This window comes from Planococcus citri, chromosome 5 (genome assembly GCF_950023065.1).
Source record: "Planococcus citri chromosome 5, ihPlaCitr1.1, whole genome shotgun sequence".
Taxonomy (NCBI): domain Eukaryota; kingdom Metazoa; phylum Arthropoda; class Insecta; order Hemiptera; family Pseudococcidae; genus Planococcus; species Planococcus citri.
Window position 1 is genome coordinate 43246098 of NC_088681.1, and position 24599 is coordinate 43270696.

Sequence of the window (24599 nt, forward strand, 5' to 3'; positions counted from 1 at the left end):
TATATGTCTACGAAGGATTACCTACTTAGAGATATTTGTACCATGTCCAGTCCACCTTTTGCGTTATTTGGTCTGCTTTGCAGGCGATTAAATGATGCGAGAAAATATCGATTTTGAAACGCGAGCGTTTGTACATAATCGATTGTGAAAAGGCCGACAAAACCGATTTAGTATATAGAGAAGAAAATGCGATTGCTCAAGATTGAGTGCCTCTGCCTGGCTTGACCTGGCCTAGCGTAGCCTAACCTAACCCCGCATAAAACACAGAAGGGTATTATTTTTTGGCGAAATATTCGTGTATATGTCAAAACAGTAGCTGTACAATGTATATTCGTGGCGCCAGACTGCACATAACTAACCATATTTTTGTATACCGTTATCCAACTGTATATTCATGTACGACCGTTTTCGTTGTAAGTAAGAAGGCTTCTGGGCTATTGTATTAAGCCTTTTTTCTTCTTTCGCTTTTATTTTCATTTTTTTTTTATTCGCTTATACGAGAGAAAAACAGACACTCGTGGTCATTTAAAATGCGCAACAATAACAATAGACTAAGATACTAGAGACGCGATACAGGTTTCTATTTTTATTTACAAATAATCCTTTCGCAGAAGAAGCCGTGTAATGCGTGTAAGGGGATTGGGTAGACAGGCTTTGGCAAAGGCATAAATAAGGTAAATATTGCCGCATGGTACGTGCTACTGCTACTGTTGGCTAAATGGCTCGATACGAAATCCGATTTTCGATAAGATATGGTAACCTATGCGGTGCTGCTAGAGTGGTTTTTAATCCTTTGCTGGACGTCCTCATCGTCGTTGTGCTGGACATCAATACAACCAACATAGGACAGAGAATCCTTTTATCAAATGGAGTGGATTAGAAATAGTATTTATATGGATAGTACATATATACGACGACGACACAGTATGCTCTTTGGCATATGTGATTGTGCTCGTGTATAAAAGAGAAAAAGGCAGATTGAAGCTCGATGGCGATTAATTTAATCGAACGCTCGTGCTGCAGACTTGACAAAAGACGCGCAGAAAATATGCGAACGCGACGCGAAAGTGAATTTAATCCTCGATAAATATCATAATACATTTAAAGGAAAACTACGACTACGACGTCGACGTGTTCGAGCAGTAAAAGGCCTTTTATTAGATAACATGTAAAATTAGCGCGTTCGTTTGCAGCACGGCGTGGTGGTTGGGAGACGAACGAGGCAGGCAAAAGGCAATTAGCCGACGTGAATAATATAAAATATATACTCTGGCATTTTATTAGTACCCTCGTTTATTCGCGTCGTCGTCGTTTACCCTCTTTCTCTTTCGCTATTTACAGGAAAGGAAAGTTTATAATACCGTAGCTCGTTGTATGGGTCTTACGCGACGATGCTCTATAAAATTTTCTCGTGATGTGTTAATGGTAATGATGATGATGATGGAGAAGGGTGAAATGTAAAGTGAAGAGTTTATCGATAAATTAATTTGTTTTTTTAATTATGCGGCTGCATTGTAAGGATGCGAGGAAGAGGATTGGATGAAAGACAGGGATGCCCAAGGGGATTCGGAAAAATAATATTGTAGAACTTATGGAGAGCCCCAAATTTTCTTCAAAAAGGCTTCAGAAAGGGTACCTATTCCCAGATAAGATAGGTGAAATGGCCCTCTTCCCAGATTTGAAAAATTATGATGGATTATGGGCAATATAGCCAAAAAACGCGGTTTTTGGGAGAAAAAAATCGATATCTATGAGTAGTGGGGAGACAATTCTGGCATCACACGGAATGTGTAGAGAAAGAATGGGCCTTTCAACATGATTTTTTCAAAATTTTTCATCATAATGGTGGAGGTAAAATTGACAAAAAAAAAACTTTGAATCGCCACAGCTCCGGGTTGATGGGTTGAAACTATTTTCACCAAAATGTGTCTTTTTACATACAAGTACTTTCTTCCATCCAATCCAAAAAAATTAAAAATTTGTCTGCAAAAGGCTCATATTCGCAAAAAAAAAAATGAAAAATACGCGTTCATGTTCAAAAAGTCCTGTTGTCAAAATCGGCAAAAATTCTTGCTTTTGCCAAAAATATCCTAAAAACTCCTGTTTTTGGCCAAGTCATTATCAAAACATATTTTTTTCGTAGGTATCAAAAAAAATGTTTTTTTTTGCCAAAATAAATAAAATTACTTATTGTAAAAAAAAAACTTCTGCTTTTAGCCAAAATATTCAAAACTCCTGCTTTTTGTCAAAATTGTCAGCAAGTTCTACTTTTTCGATGAAATAAGTATGTAGACAAAAACCTTTTTTTGACAAGTTATCCAAAAAATTCCATTTTATGTCGAAATAGTCTGAAAGTACAGCTTTTGCAAAAATTGTGAAAAAGTTCTAACATTTGTCAGAATTTTTCTAAAAAGTGCAGCTTACTTTTCCATTTTTAAAGTCAATCTTGGTAATTTTATATTTTTCCTCTCGATTTCCTTTTCTATTCATTTTTTCTAGTTTGCTTTAAAAATACAAAAATTCTGACCAGAAAAAAATGTGTAATTATACTTGTAAATAAAATGACACTCAACTATGTTTATCACATCTATAGATAAGATACAAATCATACCTATATTTTTTTCAGAATACCTATTTAGTTAGTATGGGTGAAGACTAAAGAACATTCAAAAATTCTAAAAAATTGATTTTGCAAACAATTTGTTTTTGATGAGTCAATTTTACATCCTCATAAGATACCTATACATGAAAAATCTGACCTGGATGTGATAATTTTACATATTTTTGAATTGTAAGAACTTTTTTCCACTGATGATGTTTGCCTATATGCCTAATCTTTGGGACCTTGGGTTGAATCATGCAAACATTTTTATTTATTTGAAGGAACAAAAAGAAAACAATCTGTTACAAAGTACCTAGTAACATTTAGCTTGCACACGATTAAGATTTAAATCTCACTGGTAGGTTAAATACATGACATCTACGCAGATGGTATATTTCTTCATCATATGATTCAAAAGATTTTTGACTAATACATTGTCGTGGTTAGAAATTCTTTCTTGATAGATGTTAGTTCTTATGGATATTATCATTGATTTCACACTAGGTATTTCAAAATCTTCAAGAATTGTGCTGTTCTTCACATACCACAGCGCGTTCATAAGTTTTCTTAGAATTATGTTCTGGAATCTTTCCCATAGTTCAATACCATAGGACCAAATTGGTTTGAATAAACATTTGTATATTAAGATTTTGTTTTATTGGTTCAGCATATTAGTTCCAAGAAGCCAATAACGAGATTTCAGTTTTTTGTTGAGTTGAGTTTGAGTTCTCTTCTTCAGAATATGATCTCTCCATGTGAGGTAGTTATCAAAGTGTAATCCCAGATATTTGACAATGTTTGTTCAAAGTATTTCATCGTTATTAAACATTAATGATGGAGCTGTTTCGACTTTTCTTCTGGTAAAAAGGACGTAGCTCAATTTTTCACCATTGATTTTGATTCTCCAAGTTTGACAACATTCACTTATTGCGTTCAAGTTGTTTTGTAGTTTGTCCATTGCAACATCTGGATTAGAATCCTGAATCTTGTGTGGTAATTGCAGTGTTGTCAGCAATTGATGCCATTGTGATGTCGCTTGTCAAAGGGATGTCACCCATGTAGAGAAGATTTATAATATTGGGCTCAATATGCTTCCTTGTGATACTCTTGCTCGCATTATTCTGAAGTCAGAGAAAGCATCGTCGTATTTGACTCTGAATTTTCTTTTTGTACATCAGCAAAGGATATGAATACATGGAACCCGTTGTAACAGCTGCTCCAAAATACTTCAAAAAGTCCTTTAGGTATAAAGGTTTCTAAAAATTATTCTCAGAAGAAAAATTTGTGATTTTATTGCGAATGGGACAAAGTCTGCTCTCAAAGGAAAGTTTCAAATCATGGATAGACTTTTTTTGCCATTAACTCGTTGCTTGAAATTTCAAATGGAAAAAAAAAAGTTAGACAGAATGGTATTAGAAAGTAATTTTTGAAAGTTTGACATGATTTTAGGAACAGATTCTGGGACAATTCCCCAAATCCATCATTCCTAACAGGCAATTTTGACCAAAAAAAAGTATCCCCTGCAATTTTGATGCGAAAGAAGTAGGATTTTTTACAATTTTGAATTTAACAAACAAAAAGTAAGACAAATAAACAAATTACTAGAAAAACCCAGATTTTAGTTGTTCTGAAGCTTTCAGCCTGAGACAAACTTCAAATTGATCATTAAAGCAAAATATGAATTTCAATTGTAGGAGGCTCCAAAAATGATTATCTAATACGTTGGGGCCTTACAATAACTCAAAACCTTCATCAGACAACTTGAGAGGCTGAAAATAAGATTTGGAACAAATTCCAGCTTTTTCAAAATACGAGTATTAGTAGGTACTTTTTTATAGGTTTAATTGAATTTCAAAAATTCCGCCAAAATTTTACAATTTGAAGGGTCTAACTTTCAAATTATATGGTAAGTACATTTTTGGATACACTTTCAACGTTTTTTTTTGTTCGAATCCAAAATTTACAGATCCTCAAAGAAGGGCACTTTCGAAAAAAAATCACGGTTTTCGCTCTGGCTTCCACCGAACTTGTTTTGTGGAAAATGACCCAGTACTAAAAGATGAGCTAGGTACATAAACATCAAAATATATCCATTCTGAAACAGGGGGAATATTTTTTTTGGAATTCAGTAAGGCTACTTTTTTAGCCAATATTGCCAATTTCAAAAATTTGATAATATTTCTGAGTCATTTTTTTCGATTTTTTGAAGTTATCAATCAAATATGCTCAAATAAAAATAGCCACCAACCTATTTCAAAATATTTCCTCAAATTCCTAAAATAATAATATACTTAGTCATTTCCATTTTTTGGTAACGAAATATTTGATAAAAAGAAATTTTCAAAACACGAATTTGTACAAAAATAAGCGATTTTCAAATCTTCAACCCCTCAATAGAACCCTAAAAATGGTCTTGCATTTTAATGGCAATGGCCCTAGGTCGACGCAAAATCTCGTCTTAAATGTTAACTTTTGAAACCGGACCATTTTTCTCTATGCAGGTTGGGTGGAAGCTTAAGCAAAAAAACTAGGTTTTTTCGATAATCTCCTCCCTTCTTTGAGGACCCATATCTCCCTTCGAGAAGCACATCGGGGGCCAACATTTTTTCACGGCGACTTTTCCACTAAATTTACTTACAATCCTCCAATTTTTATGTTTTTTTGCTATCCACCCTATAAGAAACATTGAATTTCAATAATTCAAAACCGGGTAGAATTATTTTTAGCAAATTTTCCGAAAACTCTCTAAAAGAACTTAAATTTTTATACAAAAATCAACTTAGTTATTCGTAAAAAAAAAAAAAGTAGAAATCCAACAAATTTTTCTTTTTTACACTCCAGCATTTGGTGTATCAAGCATATTTTTGATAAAAAATTTCGCTCTTCTAATTAATAAGCTCAACTATTCGCGTCAAAATTCAACCTAGGGCTAATCTCCAAATCAACCCACGTATTTAAAATCAATCCCCCTCCCTTCATCCGTAATTTTCCGCACATCTCCTTATACGATAACCGAGAAACAAACGCAACAACATTAAACAGACCCTCGAAAAAACATGTACAAATCGCATCCCTTTCAAAAACACACCCTCCGCGTACGTAAACTTTAACCAACTCAAGCGATACAAAAGGCGGGGCATTGTACAGTACCCTTCTCATATACACACAAAATCCACCAACTCTACGCAGTCTGTACACACTTTATACCCATAGACCGACGATCGTGTAACATTCCACTCGCGTGCTTCATCTCCGAAAACAACACTGCCGCGGAAAATCGCGCGAGCGATGCGCGCCAACATACCGTACATTCTGTAATAAGCGAAGTACCAGTACTTTACTCCTCCTCATCATCATCTCAATTCTCAACGTCGCCAAAAAATACGACAGAAACTGTTTCGCTTCTAAAAACTTTATTAAATTCAAACTTCACCAAAAGCTTTATGAGCTTTTAAGTCGCTACTAAAGGATCTTTTAATTAAAAATAATTATTGCCATCTTGTTTCTAGCTACGGATTACAAAGCAAAAACTAAATGCGTAACTTTAAGCGAAAGAATTACAAAGACAACCCGCGCAGTCGTTCGCGAACGTGAACGTGAATCCTACGTAAATTTATGGCAGTCGTAGTAGCTTTAGAAGAGCTACGCTGACGCCATACATCGCCGTCTAAAAAGCGAAAATTAATCTGAACAGCTGCTGAATTAATAATACACCTTAAAGTAACGCTTTAATTGACTTTCTCTCCTCAAAAACTTTGAAAACGCGAGACATCGCCGCCCCGCGTCGTCTTCGTCGCTCTTTTCGACAAACAGATACACCTACCAGGCTACCAACAAACCTTCCTATATACCTATCCATCTACCTACCTACCTAAGACCTAAGCGCTCTTCTATACTATATAAACGAGTATCTTGTTAAAGGAGTTAAAATTTTAATGAAAATTTAACGTAAATTAAGAAAGTCTACCTAAGTATACATACTATCTACTACAAAGTATCTACTTACCTCGGCTCGGTAACTTCAACGTGGCTAAATTAACTCTCCTTTCTTCACTTCGTCCTCCTCGAAGTAGCTACAAATCTCTACAACGATGTACTTTATCGGTATATATTCGGATACATAATATATGACGTATTAATTAAAACGATGAAACACTATAAATTAAAACGTATCGACGAATTTCATCTCGAGTACTTATTAAAAAATTCACGAGTAGGTACTAGATCCGAAACTCGGTGTTATTTTTCTCAATTATTACTACTCTTACAAGTATTACTTATTCATTTATTTCTCTATTGAAAAATTGAATTTTTCTACTTTCTTTTCCCAAATTTCTCAGATTTTTGAACTTTCTCTCCCTGCTTTCCTCTTCTCTACCAACTCCCTAAAAAAAATTAATCACATTTTTCAGGATGGAAAAAGTTCACTTATGCTTAAAAAAAATTAGCCGCCAAACAGACTTTTCGTGGATTTTTCAGAGAAGATTTTCAAGACCTTTTTCGAGCAAATTTTGTTGCAATGTTTTTTTCAATCCTCAGAAAATACCACTCCCCCCTTCCAGCTCCTTCCAAACAATGTTGTTTTCAGTTTATCGATTTTATTTGAAAAATTTTCATTTTATTCCAAGAACCTCGAGATTTTCAAAAAAAATATAACATATAAAAATTCCAACAAAATTGTACTCTACTGAAATCCTAAATCAATAATATCCATTTTGGTTATTTTTTCTACTTTTGGTCTTGTAGTATTTCAAAATTGATATTCAAATTCTAAAATTTTGAAGCAAAAAAAAATGAATTTCTCAAAAAAACCACCATTTTTATACCTCTAGAAATTACGAATTTTTAAAAACTTTAGACTAAAAATTCCATATGTAGAGCTGCCAAAAATCTAAAAAATATAATGAAAATTTTTCCAATTCCAATGAGCATTTATAAATTGGCGAAACTGTCATTTTACCGCTTCCGTTTTATTCGGCAAAATTAGTATTTTCTCACACCAGTCAGCACATTTTCTGCCAACATCCCCTCCCCCTCGAAAACTCTGGTTTCATTTCTGGAGGGCGGGGGGAGGGGGGTAAATGATGTATGCTCGGGGCCTGATCTCCAGAATAATCCTACAATTTTGAAACCAACAGGAAAACCAGCAATCGACAAAGGAGCAGTTCTTCAAAAAATTTGTGAGCTTGTTTTTTAAAAGAGAAAATGCAATCGTCATTATGGTATTTTTTCTCACAGCAGTCAGCACATTTTCCGTCAACGCCCCTCCCCCCTTGAAAACTCTGGTTTTAGCCCTGGATGGGTCCAAATGATGTATGCTGGAGCCTAATTCCTATAATAATTCAACAATCCTGCAACCAAAAGGAAATACCAGTACAACCGACAAATGGGCTGTTTTTCATAAAATTTGTGAACTTGATTTTCAGAAAAGAAAATTGCAATAATTGTCATTTTTTAGAATAGAATAGAAAATTATTTTTGAAAATATATAATGTATGTACCTAATAATGAAAACTTCATTTCGTTTTCAAACAGAGTATCTATGCAAACCTTATTTTTGAAAAAAAAAATGCAAATTCGTTTTTAAAAAAATGCATCCTTTATTTTCGAAGAAAAAAAAATGAAAACTTCATTTTTGGACAGAAAATGCACACAATCTTGATTTTTAAAGAAAAAAAATAAAAACTTCACTTTTGAAGAAAAAATTATGAAACCTTCATTTTGAAGGGGAAAAAAATGAAACTTCATTTTTCAACAGAAAATGCACACAATCTTGATTTTTGAAAAAAAAAAAAATGAAAACTTCTTTTTGAAGGCAAAATGGAAACTCATGGAACAAAAGCTATTAAACTTGGCTTTAAAAAAAAGTTTCTCACGAAAAACTTTCTCGAAAACGAAATTTTCATTTTGGAAGGAAACTTCTTATTTGAGGAAAGCTCTTTAAGAAAAAACTTTTTTAGAAATAACTTCTCCAATAATTTTTTTTGATAAAACGAAATCAACTATCAATCATTTTTGGCGAGAGGGGAGAGGGGACGTCTTCATAGAGAGAATTTTATGGAAAAATTCTGTTTTGTAATCAACTCATTTTCGACCTCAATTTTTAGATAAAAAAAAACATAGCCTACTTGTTTTAAAGGAGGGAAGAAGGGGAGTGACAAATTTTCAGAAGACCCTCATTTTCTTGCCCCTCACCCACATAATTGGCTCTCAACGACACTGAGGAAAATTTTCCACTGGGAAATTTTGCGTGTCATTTTTTCAGCATTGGCAGATGTGATTACATAATACCCATTTTCAAGAATTTCTTTTGTAGTTTTGAATTTGAAACTGCAGAGAATTGAGAATGATCACTTTTGAAATAACCAATTCATTTTTTTCTAATTTAGTTGATTTGAATTTATTTTGCGTATAAATAAGTAATCTCAATTCCATACGATCATTTCACTCAAATAATTGAAACCAAACCCAGAAAGTAGGCACCTAATCTTAGATAGCCATTTGTTAAATGCAGTCATAAAATAATTCCCTCACGAAAAGAGACCCCACAGGTCAAACAAATGTACGTACCCCTCAGTTAATAATTCGAGCACTATTTTTTCTCCAATTCCACGCCCTTAATTCTACTCCAAGCCCAACACCCCATGCAAAAAAGTAATAAAAAACTTACCAATTCCGCCGTCATCCAATCTGCAAATAGGTTAACCCCTGAAACAAAAGGAAAAAAATCGTACTTACTATTTAGCATTGTGAATTCACGCGTGGAAAAATAAAAAAACATTTTTTCACATGCTCCCAAACCTTAACCTGTTGCCAATTATTGTGAAACAGCAGCAAACTGAGCTGTCGTCGTCAGCTCGAGGCTACGAAGGAATTAATCGACACCTCGAGTAACAAGGCTCCCTATATCGAACTTCACACTCCCATTTCCTTTTTAACCGCATCCGCGTGCTGTTATCCTGCCGATTGGATTCATTAATACTTTAAGGCGCAGATGAAATCGAGTAGAAAAAAATACCGAAACTCTCTAAGTATACGATGGAATGAAAATCTTTCAGAATTACCTCATTTTTCACTCCGCACAGCAGAGCGTATACCTACCTAAGATTCGTTGAAAAGACTCGATTTACCCGGCAAATCGAAGCCACTTTTCGGAAGTCGTTTCTGCGCGTCGCGTCGTCGTGTAATTAATGAATAGAGGACGCTTCTTAAACTTCAGTGTCCTTAAATTCGCCGGGTGCTTTTTCATCGTCTATGGACGAAGAAAAAGCACAAATAGAGACAAGAAAGCGTAAGTATAAGTATACCACGTATATTATATAAGATAGCCCAACAGACAGGGAGCGAAGGAGAGGAACATGGTTTTCATTTGTAAAAGAAGCTTTAAAGGATGCTCGGTCGTCGGCCCCCGAATACCTCGTCGAATCCGCAGTCAAATGAAGTTTCGCCGCATTTCGAAAGCATAGCTATAGGGGGAGGGGGCATCGCGCATAAAATAGTTTAATGAATGTTACGTTACCGTACCGTACCGTTCTTTCCGAACAAGATCATCTCTCTAAAGCTTAAGATATAAATCTTTCAAAAAGAAAATATTTCAGATGTCATTTCTCTCTTCTTCGGCGAAGATTACCAGCTTTTAAATAACTCTCGTACAGTATAACGACGATGACGACGTCCTCCCTTCCCCCGCCGCCGTCGTCTCATTTCACCCCAACGTGCTACGATCCCTCGTTCCAAAGGTTAGAGGAAAAAGGCCTTACCAGAGAGTTTTCGCCTTGAAAAGAGAGCACTAAACAGAATGAATAAACTTTTAACCAGTTTTCTTTTCAAAAGCAAAATTCGCCGGAATAATGGAAGTTTAAAGAGCTACCAGAAGAGGAAGGACCATTTATGTCGCTTTAAAGAAAATGAAGAAACCCTTTTAATTAAAACCCGAGTCTTCTCTCTGTATTGTGATACTTGAAAGTTGAAAGTTTGTATTTAAGACTTTTATCTTTTCACCGAAAATTCTCTCTCTTTCTCTCGCCCTCTCTGTTCGTTCGTACCTCTCGCTCTTTCTTTGTATCGCTCGTTCTTGCCAAATTATTCCGCGTCGACTTTATATACTATATAACTTGTGTACACATAGAAGAGAAAACTTTCCGATACTTCATCTGGCGTCTTCACCTCCTTATGCTCTAACTCATTCCGCCTCCGCTTTCTCTGTCTTTATAATACGCGGATTTTCTATCTATTTCTCTGGATTATTACATTAACCATATCTACGAATAGCGCCCGAGTTATGGTTTCGAATACCTACGAAGTAATTTGCGTCATCAAATGTATGGGGGTTTTTTGCAATATCTACTAAGGGTTTTGAATTGAAAAAAATTAACGAATAAGATATCGGTACGCTCAATTTTACCCATTAGGTATTTCTCTAAATTTTTCAATAAGTAACATTCATAATAATTGTTCCTTAGATGAGAAAAAAAAGATACAAAAGTTCCTTTGAAACACAACCCTTCAATTACAGCAGAGAAATTAAAAACAAATTCTCAAGTTTTTGCTGAATCAAAATACTTTGAAATATATAATTGTACTCATAATAGATGTACTTGTGGCACCATTCTATATACTTTACACACGTTCAGGCACCAAAATTTACGTTGTGGCACCACTAAAATCGTGTGGAATGTCATCAGGGCACTGCCAGGGGTCGTTAGGTAAATTTTTGTACTGGTGCCACAACAACATTTAAAAGTCCCTTTTAATATACTGGTAAAATTATAGAGTGAACAGACGTTGTGGCACCATTTTCAGGTCTCATTGGTCTTCGATGTATTCTTTTGTAAAAATTCGTTGTAAAATGTTTCGATTAGATGGCGCTGTTGCTTATACTCTTAATCATCACTCTATGCTCATATAATATAGGGACACCAGTTGGTTTTTATTAATGAATAAACCGTTGCCGGAAAAACGCTCGCGTAAATGACCAAGTTTTCTTTACTTGCTACCTGGTGCCACAACGACATTTAACTAAATGGTGCCATAACGTTACAAAAGTAGATATGTATACATTTCTGGTATTCTCAAAGAATCGCGAAGAAAAAAAACTTACTCGTACCTACTTCAAGAATTTTAAACTGATCTTACGAGGAAACTACTCAACCTGACATAATCCGATTTCAGCAATATCAATTTGGATCGAAATAGTAGCATGATCTGAAACCTCTACAATCAAAATTTTAAATGCTGAAGTTGCATTTTGGATTTATTAAATTTTTGACAATTAAAAAAATTAATAAAAGCAGTAGTCACTTACAAAGGTGAGCTACTAAATCGAAAAAATGAAAAAGGATGACCTTTTGGTGACTTTTGGAAGACCGAATTTCCACTTTTGGACGGTTATTTTTAAAAATTACGAGAGTTTGAAATTCAACTTTGATGGATGATTTTTGTAGAATGTTTCGTATTGATCACGAGGAATTCCATCCCGTCGGTAATCAATTTTTTGTGATTTCACACAATTTTTTTTTCATAACTGCGTATTTTTTGCTCTTTGCTCAATTTTTACAATGCTTCATCAGGATTTTTCAGTCAATTCGAACAGTTTTTATGGCATTTCAACTTACTCAATTATGCTAGCCTAATTTTGTCATCAATTCATGGTAACTTTCAGTAGGTAACTGGGAGGTCGTGCAATAAAAAATTCCAACATACTTACTTTCAGAATTTTTGACAAATTATCATTCAATTATGGGAATATTTCATTCAATTATGGGAATATTTCATTCATTTCTGGTAAACTGCGATCAATTTTTGGCCAGAAGGATGACTTTTTGATGAATTTGATGACCAAGTAGAGTTGTAGACACCTTAATTGTAATATGCAAAAGTTGCAGGCCCCTTAAATTTAGGGTCACTCATGCAATATATTGTTTTCCGAAATAAAAAAATTAATCCAACATCGGGATTTCTTTGGACAACAAAATTGAGCAAAATTGAATGATAATTGCTTGGCAAATTGCTCAAAAGATCCCAGCGTAGTTTTTAAATAATCAGAAAAAAAATCAAAAAAAATCGTAACTTGAAAATTTCTCTAAAAAAACACAAGTAAAAACTTTGGAAATTTAGTAAGTAAATCAAAACAAAAACATGACATCTCAGCGAATCAAGAAAAATGCACGTAAAAGTGTTACAGTAGTGTGAAAATGATGTGAAAATACTCGATAAGGATAAACATTTGAATCACTGCAAATAAATAAATTAAAAAATGATAAAATTCCAGTGAAGTTTGTCAAAAATGCTTGAAAAAGTGTTAAAATGGGTTGAAATTACTGTAAAATACCCAAAAGTAATAAAAAATTAGATCTATCAAAATAAAATAAAATTTTTCAAAAATCACGCGAATGAAATTGAAAAAAATTTCATGAAAAATCATTTTTTTTTTTTAAATGATCAATATGTATTATCAACGTAGAATGAAATTTGCAAAAATACAAGTATAGGTACATACTTAAAAAATAAGTCAGCCAGATGGAGTTAACTAAATTTTCTCCCTCCATTTTACTGCATAGCAGCCTACGTAAAAATTGTTTTATCAATTTTTTAACTTTCTGAATAGTTTTTATGACAGTTCAACTAATTTTAAGAACAGTTTTTCAGTTTTTGCAAACTTTCGTTCAATTTTACTGAAATTTCGTCCAATTTTTTGTAATTTTTAGTGATATTAATGGGTACTTTTCAGTTTTTATTGCACATTCACGAAATCATTCCAAGATTTTATTCAATATTGATAATATGTATTTGATCAATTTTTAATAATTTCAACAATTTATTGAACTTTGAGGCATTTCTTTGGATTTTTTTTTTCAACAGTTTTCAAACACTCTAAACCAATTTTTAAATTATTTTTTCCCGGAGCTTTGCTTGATTTTGCTATTTTTCATCAATTTTATGGTGAATTTAGGACGATTTTAATGACACATATTCATCATAAATTTCCACACATCAAAATGGAGGATTTTAGCAAACATTAAAAGCGTTGGTTTGTTCAGAAAGATCGTAGTCATAGTGTTTTTCAAGTTCCGCTTCTAACCCCTTGCCTCTCCCTTCCCCCTTGAGTATTATTAGCCAAAAAATTATGAAAAATGTTTCAAAAATGGTCAAAAAATGTGCTTTAAGAGAGCGAAACAACTTGCAAAAATCAACAGAATCAAAAGAAGTCTTATTGAGGCTTAAGAATCCAGACTGACCAACAAACGTAAAAAGTAGAATTTTTTCAACAACTTACGTACTTACATATGTATTTTACTACCTATTTGATTACCTAATATATATCGAGTTCATTTTTTTTTTTTTTTTTGAAATGTCAGTTTTTTTCATTTGAAGTCCACTGACGACATGCTTGTAATTTAACAGTTTTCTTTGTCGAAAAAAATAGATGAGATTTTAATAAAAAGTAATAAAATCATACATTAAGAGCTATACTTTTACGAAAATCATCACTCGAATCAGTCATTTCAGGAATAAATCATAAAATTAAACTCGATTATTTGCTTCATCTTTGACACAAAATTCAACACAATATTTTAGAATCGCTTTACTTACAAATTTCCTTCTATTACCCATAAACAGAATTGTACATTCCATCCCCTCCTCCCTCCTTCAAGTAAAAAATCACACTTATTCCAAAAACCTGCAATGTTTTAGGCTCAATTTTTTACAAACTGTCATCACCAGAAATTTTTTTGTTACCCAAGTAAGTATGCGGTTTTCGCCAAAATCCTAAGCTATGATTTCATTTAATTTCGACTCAACTCAAACGATCAAAAAATTCAAATTTCGACTACTTGACAATTTTCATTCCAACAATCTGCGTATTTCTTTCATCCAGTAACGAACGCCCTCATGAATATCGTTATCTCCTCACCCACTCAACACCAAAACCACCTACATACGTATTTGGTAAATTATCAACAACCCTGATGTTTTCGCATTATAGGATGAAAAATCCCATTTATTATTTCATAATCTGTCAATATAAGTCGTCGACTCGATGAGCATTTCTCCCTTATCCGGCATTTCAACAAATTCATCAGACGAGTAAATGATTTACTTATTGAGATAAATTGGAAAGTTTTTTCCGCCTACCACATACCCGATCTCTTTTTACGCGCCAATAGTACATATACATAGTATATGTTCATTCATATGTACGAAAAGAGAAACACACATGAACCAGGGTACAAAATATCCTTATAATAACATCCGAACGCCGGCTTTTAAAGCCTTTTGATAGGTAAATCCATTTGAAAGATTGATTTATCAGTAAGCTTTTTTTTTCAAATATAGCTATCTATATCGCAAAAAAAAAGTAAAAAAGAGAGCTTATTTTTACATATCGTTAAAACCGAACTAAAAAGGTTATTTATAAAATTGAGGAAAATATATAGTGAGTATCGCGTATATAAGCTTCGCTGTCTCACTCTGAGCCCATTTTTATACTCGTATGTAATAGACGGTATACTGGGTACCTTTCTAGTTATAATTTTTTATTGAAACATACTATTATAGCGAGTCTACACGCAGATATATACTTCGAATTATGAAGAGAAGAGTTACACAGAGCGATGTATATTAAAGGGTGGAAGCTGGTAGGGGGAAAAACACAAATTTTCCTCTCGTATATCGAATTACCTTGAATAAATTATTATAAGGGTATAAGTATATTATCGCGTTAAAAAAAAAATACGCTACACACGCACACATTTGCATAGACGATACAATAAAGCGAATGAAAACCTTCGGTTAAATATTTAATAAAAATCCGGATAAAATAATTGGATTTTCGTATTTGATTTCCGGCGCATATGTAGGCCATTTACGTAATTTTAAAGCGCACAGTTAAACCCTGTAAAACGATAGATGTTCTATTTTTTTTTAGTAAGACGTTGTTTTATATGTTTTCAACGTATCTACCTATAATCACCGCATCTTTCGAGCTCGGATCACTTCTATTCGATTTCCCACTGACTACATTACTATCCCATCGTAATAACTAGGCAGTTTCGATCATATGGGCTCTTTGCTAGCGGAATGCCACATATTACTTTGAATGAACTCGATGTTCAAGTAAATCACAGAACTATGTGCCTGAAATTGGCAGGTTAGACTACCAATAGAATATCTAACGAGCTAATGAAGCATACTGAGTATTTTACGGAACATACCGGTAACCACTAGAACACTCGTCGATCAGCTCCAGTTCCAGTTCAACAAAATGTTGAATTATTTAGAGGAAACAAAATTTTAAAAAAAGTTTGAACCCCCCAGTAGACTAATATTTCAACTATCCTAAAATATTGTATCTTCAATTATTGTTCAATAAAAAGTACATAGTTTTGTCAAAGAAAATCTGTATTATCTTCAAGAATGCACAACAAATGGATGGATCAGATATTGAAGAGAAATAATGACATTACATGGAACCATGTTAGCGTTTTAGTCTGTGTGAATTTGAATGAATTCGATTCATTTTTCCAAGTGCATAAAAATATTTGTAAATTAAATCATACTCGATATAGAACCACACGAAGAAGAGCCATCGTGGACACTTGGGTTGGTAAAGTGTTTGGTGACGTTAGTGAGGAATGCAGACGAAGATAAATTAACTACAGAAGTAGGTATGATTCGATTTTCGCAGTATTGTCCTCATTTTCCATGTGGTTTAGGTTGTTTCGGTGGTTTAGGGGGAGGTTTAGCTGGAGGAGGTGGTTTAGGCTTAGGGTTCTGCTGAGGAGGTGGGTTCTTTTGAGGTTGTCCTATTCCCTGAACTTCATTAGCGATCATAACAGCTCCAATAAACAAGCACACAGCGAATACGAAAAAGTTTTTGAAAAACAGCATTTTTCAACAATTATACTTCGCACGAAAAATTAACTGGTATTCAAAACGTACAAATATTCAATGATATGTACAATACGACTGATGGAATGGGTTTATATAGACTTCGAAATCAATTAAGATAATTTCTCGGAAAGAAATTCAAAAAGCATGAAGTATGTACCTGGAAAATAAATGAAATTCGAAAAATTTACGATTCGTTTCAAAAATGATGGACATTATTATCAGCATTCGCAATTAACGAGTCAAAACACATTTTTCGATCGCAAAAACATAGGTACATAGGTACATTAGCTGGTCACTTGCTTACAGTCAGGATACTTACCTAGTAACGATAATTGGGCGGGATTGAGGTGAAGGCCCTTGTGTGTCCGTAGAAGTTGGAAAATTTTTAGTTGTGAGTTGTTAAATTGAGAATTTCAAGCAGAATAAATCGTCAAATTATACCAACTCGCAAATAGAAATTCAAAATTTTCCTATTTTTTCGAGACTTTATTCAAATCTAAGCGACCCACTTGTTTCGTCTCCCACCCCGAGTTTCAACGAAAACGACCGAACATTCAGCACTTATTTTACTCATCAACTATGTAGGCATTCAATCGAAGAAATGCAAGAGCGATTAAGTTTGGGTTTTTGACGAGTTCTTTAAAATGAGACGAACACGAAGTTTGTAAGTTCAAAATTGTTCAAGATACAAATCCACTGTTTTTTTGTAATTTTGCTAAATTTCTTCGATCATGTTTCAAGACAGTTTTCTGACAAATTACAGGCCGGATTTACTTAATTGAAATTTGGAATGTAGCTTTATTTCATTCTATTTCAGAATCTTATGTAAAGAAAAATTCAGAATTTTGAACAGTTCTAGAGCCTCATCCAGCAGATTCTTGAAGCTGAAATTTCCATAAAACTTTATCAAAAGTTTGAAAGTTATACTTTACTCTGGGTGTACCTTAATTTCAACACGTTGAGGTGACTGGAGCTAGTTTCCAGCAGCTGTAAAACCTCCAGCGAATTTTTAATGATTATATAGTTTTACAAATAACGCCACAAATTCTATCCAAATTAACTTTATTTGCATGTACCTATCATTTATCCAGGATGATCGATGTCTGCCAAAATGGAACCACATTTCTTTCCAGCGATTTTATAACTGGAAAATTAAAAAAATTCAGTGTTTCCCACCTTTAGACAAAAAGACCAAAATTTCAGTTGTTTTTTTGTAAAAGAGTAAAACACACAGTGAATTTTCAAATTTTTATTAATGAAATTAGTGGACAAAAGGGAATATAATTGTGAACTGGCAGACACAAATTTTGGAAAAAAAATAATCGTGCAATTGGATGGGACAGATTTAATGTACCTATGTTTTTGTAAAACTGGAATTTCCAAAGCGTCGCTGGCGTTTCTGGAACTGCTTAAAACTTGCTCCAGTTCAGGACTTCATTGTGGTTCCCAACATGTTCTCAAGTGTGGCTTTGAAATGTTTTTTTCTGGTTCCAAAGGTAACTTTCAGGTTATTGTTCCAAAGTGGTTTTCAACTTTTATCAAATTCAAACTGTTTTAGTCGTTCTGGTTGTTCCCTATATTTCGCAATTCGCTTTTGGTGTTTTATTGGTTGTTTCGCCGATCAAAAAAAAAACAGTTTCAAATAATTCCAGTTCCAAAATACATACGTTACCTACTTACCTATAGCAAAAAATCGAAAATTAAAAAAAAATCTTCAACTTTGCTTATTTTGCTTAAAAAACACGAATTCTTATTTCAGTTTGGTAAAAAAAAAAAAGAAGTTTAAGAGTTTTGATGGGTTCTTCTAATCGGTGATAGTTGTTTTTTTTTCTTAATAACTCAATTGGTACTAAATGGTTCCCAATTTTTTCGAAATAATTTTTTAGTGGTTCTTAGGAAGTTTTCTTTGTCATGTCCATTTTTGTGATTTTTTTCTTAACTCAATGTTCAAATTCCAGATCAAATTTTTCCGTGAAACTGAGAAAATACGTGTTACGATACGAAATAAAACGACTCAGAGCATTGGTGTGGACTGTACAACTATATATTTAACATTGAACACGAAACGAAAAAAGAATAAGCTTCGACACATCAACGAGATAAAAATCTAGATAACAACTAGTTCGATAATGCAACTCGCACTTACGAACGTAACAAACACCCCCCGAAATGAGCAAAGCTCATTTGAACCCAAAAAAAATTATTTACAAATTAACATACATAAAAATAATTACAAAAAAGAGTAAAAATTTAAAAATCAATTTACAAATTAAATAAAAAATAAAAAGACATAAACTATCACAGGTAAAATAAATTAATTACTAGGTCTAACATCGATAAATTGTAGAAAAAACAATTAATCGGAATGGTAATTTACATAAAACGAGATAATATCGAACATAATGAGATAACGAAATTATTCATCATCTCGTACTGGCAATAAAACCAGACGTTGGACCGAAGTCCTTCTAATCGACATATCAGACAATTTTACATCGGCATTTCTTACAGTACCATGACAATCCGGGTAAACTTTAACGACAATGGCCATAGGCCAATTCAACGAAGACTCATTAGGTAATGACAATAAAACAATGTCATCAATTCGAATATTCCTACCTTCTTTACGCCATTTACTTCGATGACGAAGTTGATTGAAATACTCATGACGCCAGCAAATCCAAAACGAATCAACGACTTTTCTCCAAAGTTTATAACGATCACGAAGATTTGACTTATTATCGACATTCAAAGATGGCTCAAGTAAATTACTACCAATCAAAAAATGACCTGGCGTCACTGGCTCAACGAAATCATTTTTTCGAACATAGGCAAGTGGTCTAGAATTGAGAATCGCTTCTATTTTCGATAAAATAGTCATAAGTTCGAAGAGGTTCAAGATTTGACTTCCAATACATTTCACCATGAGCGATTTTCCAGCTTTTATAGCGGACTCCCACAGCCCACCTTGGTGAGGACTGCGTGGGGAAATCAACAACCACTTGATGCGATTCTCGGCAAAAAACTTATTACGAGCACTTACAAAATTAGTAGCATTATCAGAATAAACTGTGTGTGGTAAACCACGACGAGCAACGAATCTTTCAAAAGTAGCCAAAAAGGCTTCGGTCGTGAGGTCTTCTATCAACTCTACATGAACAGCTCTAGTACAAAAACAAACGAAAAAACAGGCATAAACCTTAACAACTTTTCCTACTCGATGATTGGTGCATTTTATCGAAATAGCACCCGTCAGATCTATACCTACAGTTGAAAATGGTCTCGAAATATTTACTCTTTGAAAAGGTAAATCACCCATAATCTGTTCAACCATTTTCGCATCATACCTAGTGCACGTTAAACACTTGTGCAAACATTCTTTGATAGTGGCAGCTAAATTGCCAATTACGAAAAATCTACCACGTACAAAATTGTACAAAAACGAAGCAGAAGCGTGGCAATATTTTCGATGCGCAAAATCGATATACAAATACAAAAGCGAAGACTTCGAGGATAAGATAATTGGAAATTTCGCATCGTCTGAAAAACATGCAGCTGTAATTCTACCACCAACACGTAAAATACCGTACTTATCAAAAAATAATTCAAGAGTTGATAACCTATTTTTTCGATGCAACTTTTTACCTTTTTTCAGACACTCGATCTCAACTTCAAAACGTTCTACTTGAGCGTAACGAATAATTCTAAAATAGGCAATATCTCTCTCTTCGACTGATAACGGTTCAACAAGCTTGACCCATTCTCCTTCCTTAAAATCAACAATACGACATACTGGCTTGGGAATATTACCAGCTAAACGAATTCTCGCTCTGCTTTTCAACACGTTCACGTACCTAAGAACAAAACTTACTATCGAAATACATTTATAGAATGACGAATACGATTTTATCATCGATAAAATTGGTCGATTATCATACCATATAATCAAAGACGTGTTCTCTCTTAACTCAGGTAATTCCCTTTCATTATCAAGTTGAAACTGAACATGCTGAAGGAACTCTTCAGAAATTAACCAACTAGGTCCGATTTTCCAAAGCGAACAATTCAACAACTTTCTCGATGGAATACCTCGAGTACCTAAATCTGCAGGATTCGACAAACTTTCGACATAAAACCAACGATTAATATCTGTTAATTTGGATACGTTTACAACACGGTTAGACACGAATACCTTCAAACGACTAGGATCAATATGCAACCAACCTAACGTTACCATCGAATCACTGAAACAAAAAATCTCATCAACTTTCAAATCATCACTAATTTCTCGAATCAATTTGGCTAATAATTCAGCACTGGCTAACTCTAAACGATGTATATTCGACTTGGAAGCTTTAATCGGAGCGATACGAGACTTTGACATTACAAACGTAGATACAATATTTCCTTCATTATCAATAGAACGAATATATACGACAGCACAATATGCACTTAGCGAAGCATCACAAAATCCAACTAATTGAGTTTGAACAACGAATGAGCTCGAAAAATAGCACCTAGGTATCCGAAATTCTGATAACAAAATTAAATCCTTCAAGTATTCCGAAAATTCGACGAATAATTCATAAGACACTTCCTCATCCCATTTACGACCTTCACGCCAAACTGACTGCATTAGCAATTTGCCACGAATTGTAACGGGAGTAAGAATTCCTCAGGGGTTGAAACTGTTAAAAACCCCAAAACCAAAAATGAAGGAAAAACCAAACATAAATCTGTTTAGTGCAAAACTCAAAACCAAAAATAAAAAATATTTGATCAAAACCACTTGACCAAAAACCAAAAATAAAAAATATTTGATCAAACCACTTGACCAAAAACCAAATATAAAAAATTTAAAATTTAAATTATCAGAAATGTCAAAATATGTGTAATGTTTTCCCATTTTATGCATTAATTGACTAGTAGAAATGAATACAATAATTAATAATACTAATACTACCTAGAATTAGGCGGCATAATGCAATAATTGGCAGGAAAAAAAACCTGAAAACTGAAACCAAAAACCCAATACCAAATAAAAGTAGCAAAAAACTGTAACCGAAAACTGAAAACCAAATAAAAGTAGCACACAACTGAAACCAAAAAACAAAAAACCAATTATCAAAAGGTGAAAACTGAAACCAAATCAAAAACCAAAAATCAATTTTCAATCAGTTTCAACCCCTGGAATTCCTAGAATATCGAACACCTTGGAAATCTCCGACAAAATGATACGTTTGGTCGCAATAACTGGAATTTCGCCTGACTTTATGAGTATTCCAAACTCATCCTTATCAGTATACCATACTAACCCTAATAAACTTACAAACTCATCTCCACCGATTACCTTTGTAGCTAGAGGTTCGATCAAAGATGGATCCAACGAATTAAGGAACTCCTTAGAGTTGCTTTGATACTTAGTCAAACGAAATCCATGCTTAAGTAAAACATCGTGCAATCGATGTTGTATTGCAATGGCCTGTTCAACACTTTTCACCGCAATTGTACCATTATCCATATAAAAGGATTTCAAAATAATATTAGCCACTTCAGGATCGGATGATAAAATCGACATACCAATTTTTTCCAGACATTTCGTCGCTAAATACGAAGCTGGACCAATACCATTAGTTAAGGTGTTTAAAACGAAAACCAACAAAGAACCATTACGATCAAAACGAAAAAAAATCTGTTGATACATTCGATCATCCTTATGTATTAAAATACATCGATACATTCTGTAAATATCAGTAGAAAAAGCTACTAAATTCGACCGAAATTGATTAATATTGGTATTCAGTTTTGGCTGAATAACTGGACCTTCGAGTAAATGATTATTTAGCGATGTTCCAGAGGCATCGCAAAATGAAGCATTGAATACGACTCGATTACTAACACCATTGGTAGTTATTTTTGATACAAGATGATGAGGGATAAAATAACCATCAACATTAGGTTCATTTACTTCGGACATATGACCTAATTTCAAATACTCTTCGAATACATCCTTGTACGAATTGTGCTTACTCTCAGAACGATGAGACTCAGACCTCAAAAACGTTTTTCGAACTTTATCATAAGATCCATTCAAACACTTGACACTTTCTTTCAACGGTAAACGAATAACGAATTTTCCAGATTCTACATCAATTTGATAAGTGTCATTAAAATGTTTCTCAATCAACTCATGATCTAAGACCTTTTCATTCAATTCAGACTCCTGAATTTCTTCAACCGAAAAAAAGCGATCAAGTTGACTAGACAACTCTACATTCGAAAGACCACAGAACGACATTTTACTAGCACAAAACGAAGCTTTTCTCGACCCAGAGACAACGAAACCGAACTTTGACTCCCTCAAACATAAACCTTCAACAAAAAAACGCTTTTCTGCCATCACAAACTCGACATACTCGCTTCCGAGTAAAATATCAACAGAATCATGAGGCAGGTTGAAATCTTCACCGAAATTATGAGGAAAATTACTAATGACTTCTTTAATATCCTGTTTATTCACTGAATAAGGAATTTGAGGAATCACCTCGGCATCAATAGCGATACGAAAATCATTAAATCGACTACTTAAAACGCACTTCACAACTTTATTCAATTCGATAGGCTTTTCATTGATACCAATCAACGAAGTAGGCGAGGGATTGTTTATCATTTTCAATTTAGCTCGATCACAAAACTCACGAGTAATCAAAGATACCTCAGATCCTTGATCAAACAAAACCCTAGCATACTCACTAGAATAACCATCACTAACTTTCACAATTGCAGTGCTAAGAAACACAGATTTCGAAGATCCTAAAGCACACAAACTACTCTTAGGTGGCTCATTTGACGTACCTTGAGTATCCGAATTATCTGGCTTTTCGTTCGTTGTTTTTTCACGATGTAATAAATTATGGTGTTTACCATCACACGATTTACAATTTGGTCGCGTACAATTACTCACCGAATGATTCGGCTTGAAACATTTAATGCATAATTTATTACCTTTAATAATATCGAAACGTTCTAATGCAGATTTACCAATAAATACATCACATTGGTCCAAAAAATGGTATTTTGAACACACGACACATTTTGGAAAATTAACCGATGATCCTTTAGACGAACTGACAGCTAATGACGACTTCGACGACGAATTACTTTTTCCAGCATTTTTCCCAGGCACTGTACTGGTGACAGGAACCGACGACTTATTTTTTGACTCATTTGAAGAAGCCACATTGGTCTCGTACGAAAAACTTCGATTCAATAGGAACGTTGCGAGCGATTCGAACGATGGATAAACAGAGTAATCATGATTTGACGTGTCCCAGTCCATTTTGAGTTTTTCTGGGATTTTTCTCGAAACAATAAAGGCGATCAACGGTGACATTGCATCAACATTCAAGTCACATACATTCAAACCACGGATAACTCGTTTGACTTTGTTTACTGAGTCACGTATATTATTGCCCTTTATTGGCGGCATATCGATCAAATTAGCAAAGTGCTCAGCAATAATTCTTCGCCTATTATAATAGGTCTTATAAAGGTCTTTAAACGTTGGCTCGTATAAATGGCCTTCAGTGCCCATATCTTTTAGGATATCTTTTGCACCTTCTCCCATACCACGACGAAGTAAATACATCTTTTGAAACGAATCAAAATTCTCGTTCTTATCGACAATGGATGAAAACTCAGCGTACCAATCGGGAAAACTAGCGTATGTACCATCAAACTGGGGTACAGGAACATCTTGTAACTTTACCATAGGATTCGATAACGTTGCGTCTAAAAACGTGCTTGAAAACATTGAACGGCGACTCGAACGTGCAGCAGGATCTAACAATTCCTGTATTGTTTTCAACTTTCCCATCGACGTATTAAATAAACGAAAATACTTCATATAATCATCACATATCTCAGCTTCTTCGGCTACAATGTCATCCGTCAACTGAGCTTGATCAATAAAATCCATAAGTTGCGAATCAATTTTGGATAGCTTTTCCAACATACCTTGAATAGAATCAAGATTTGCAGCGATTGTGTTGACTGCTTCCTTCGATGGCGTATGTTCGATATAATTCGCCACATCATTAAACGA

At 34.0% G+C, this 24599-nt stretch overlaps 1 long non-coding RNA gene across 1 annotated transcript in view; it reads right to left on the reverse strand.

Moving 5' to 3' along the window:
- Window positions 1–9189: 9189 nt before the first annotated feature.
- The window catches only part of LOC135847337 (uncharacterized), a 110599-nt gene continuing 95189 nt past the window's right edge, over window positions 9190–24599 (reverse strand). The window contains exon 3 of the long non-coding RNA XR_010559149.1: window positions 9190–9310. This is a non-coding gene — a long non-coding RNA (uncharacterized LOC135847337). The remainder of the gene's footprint in view (window positions 9311–24599) is intronic.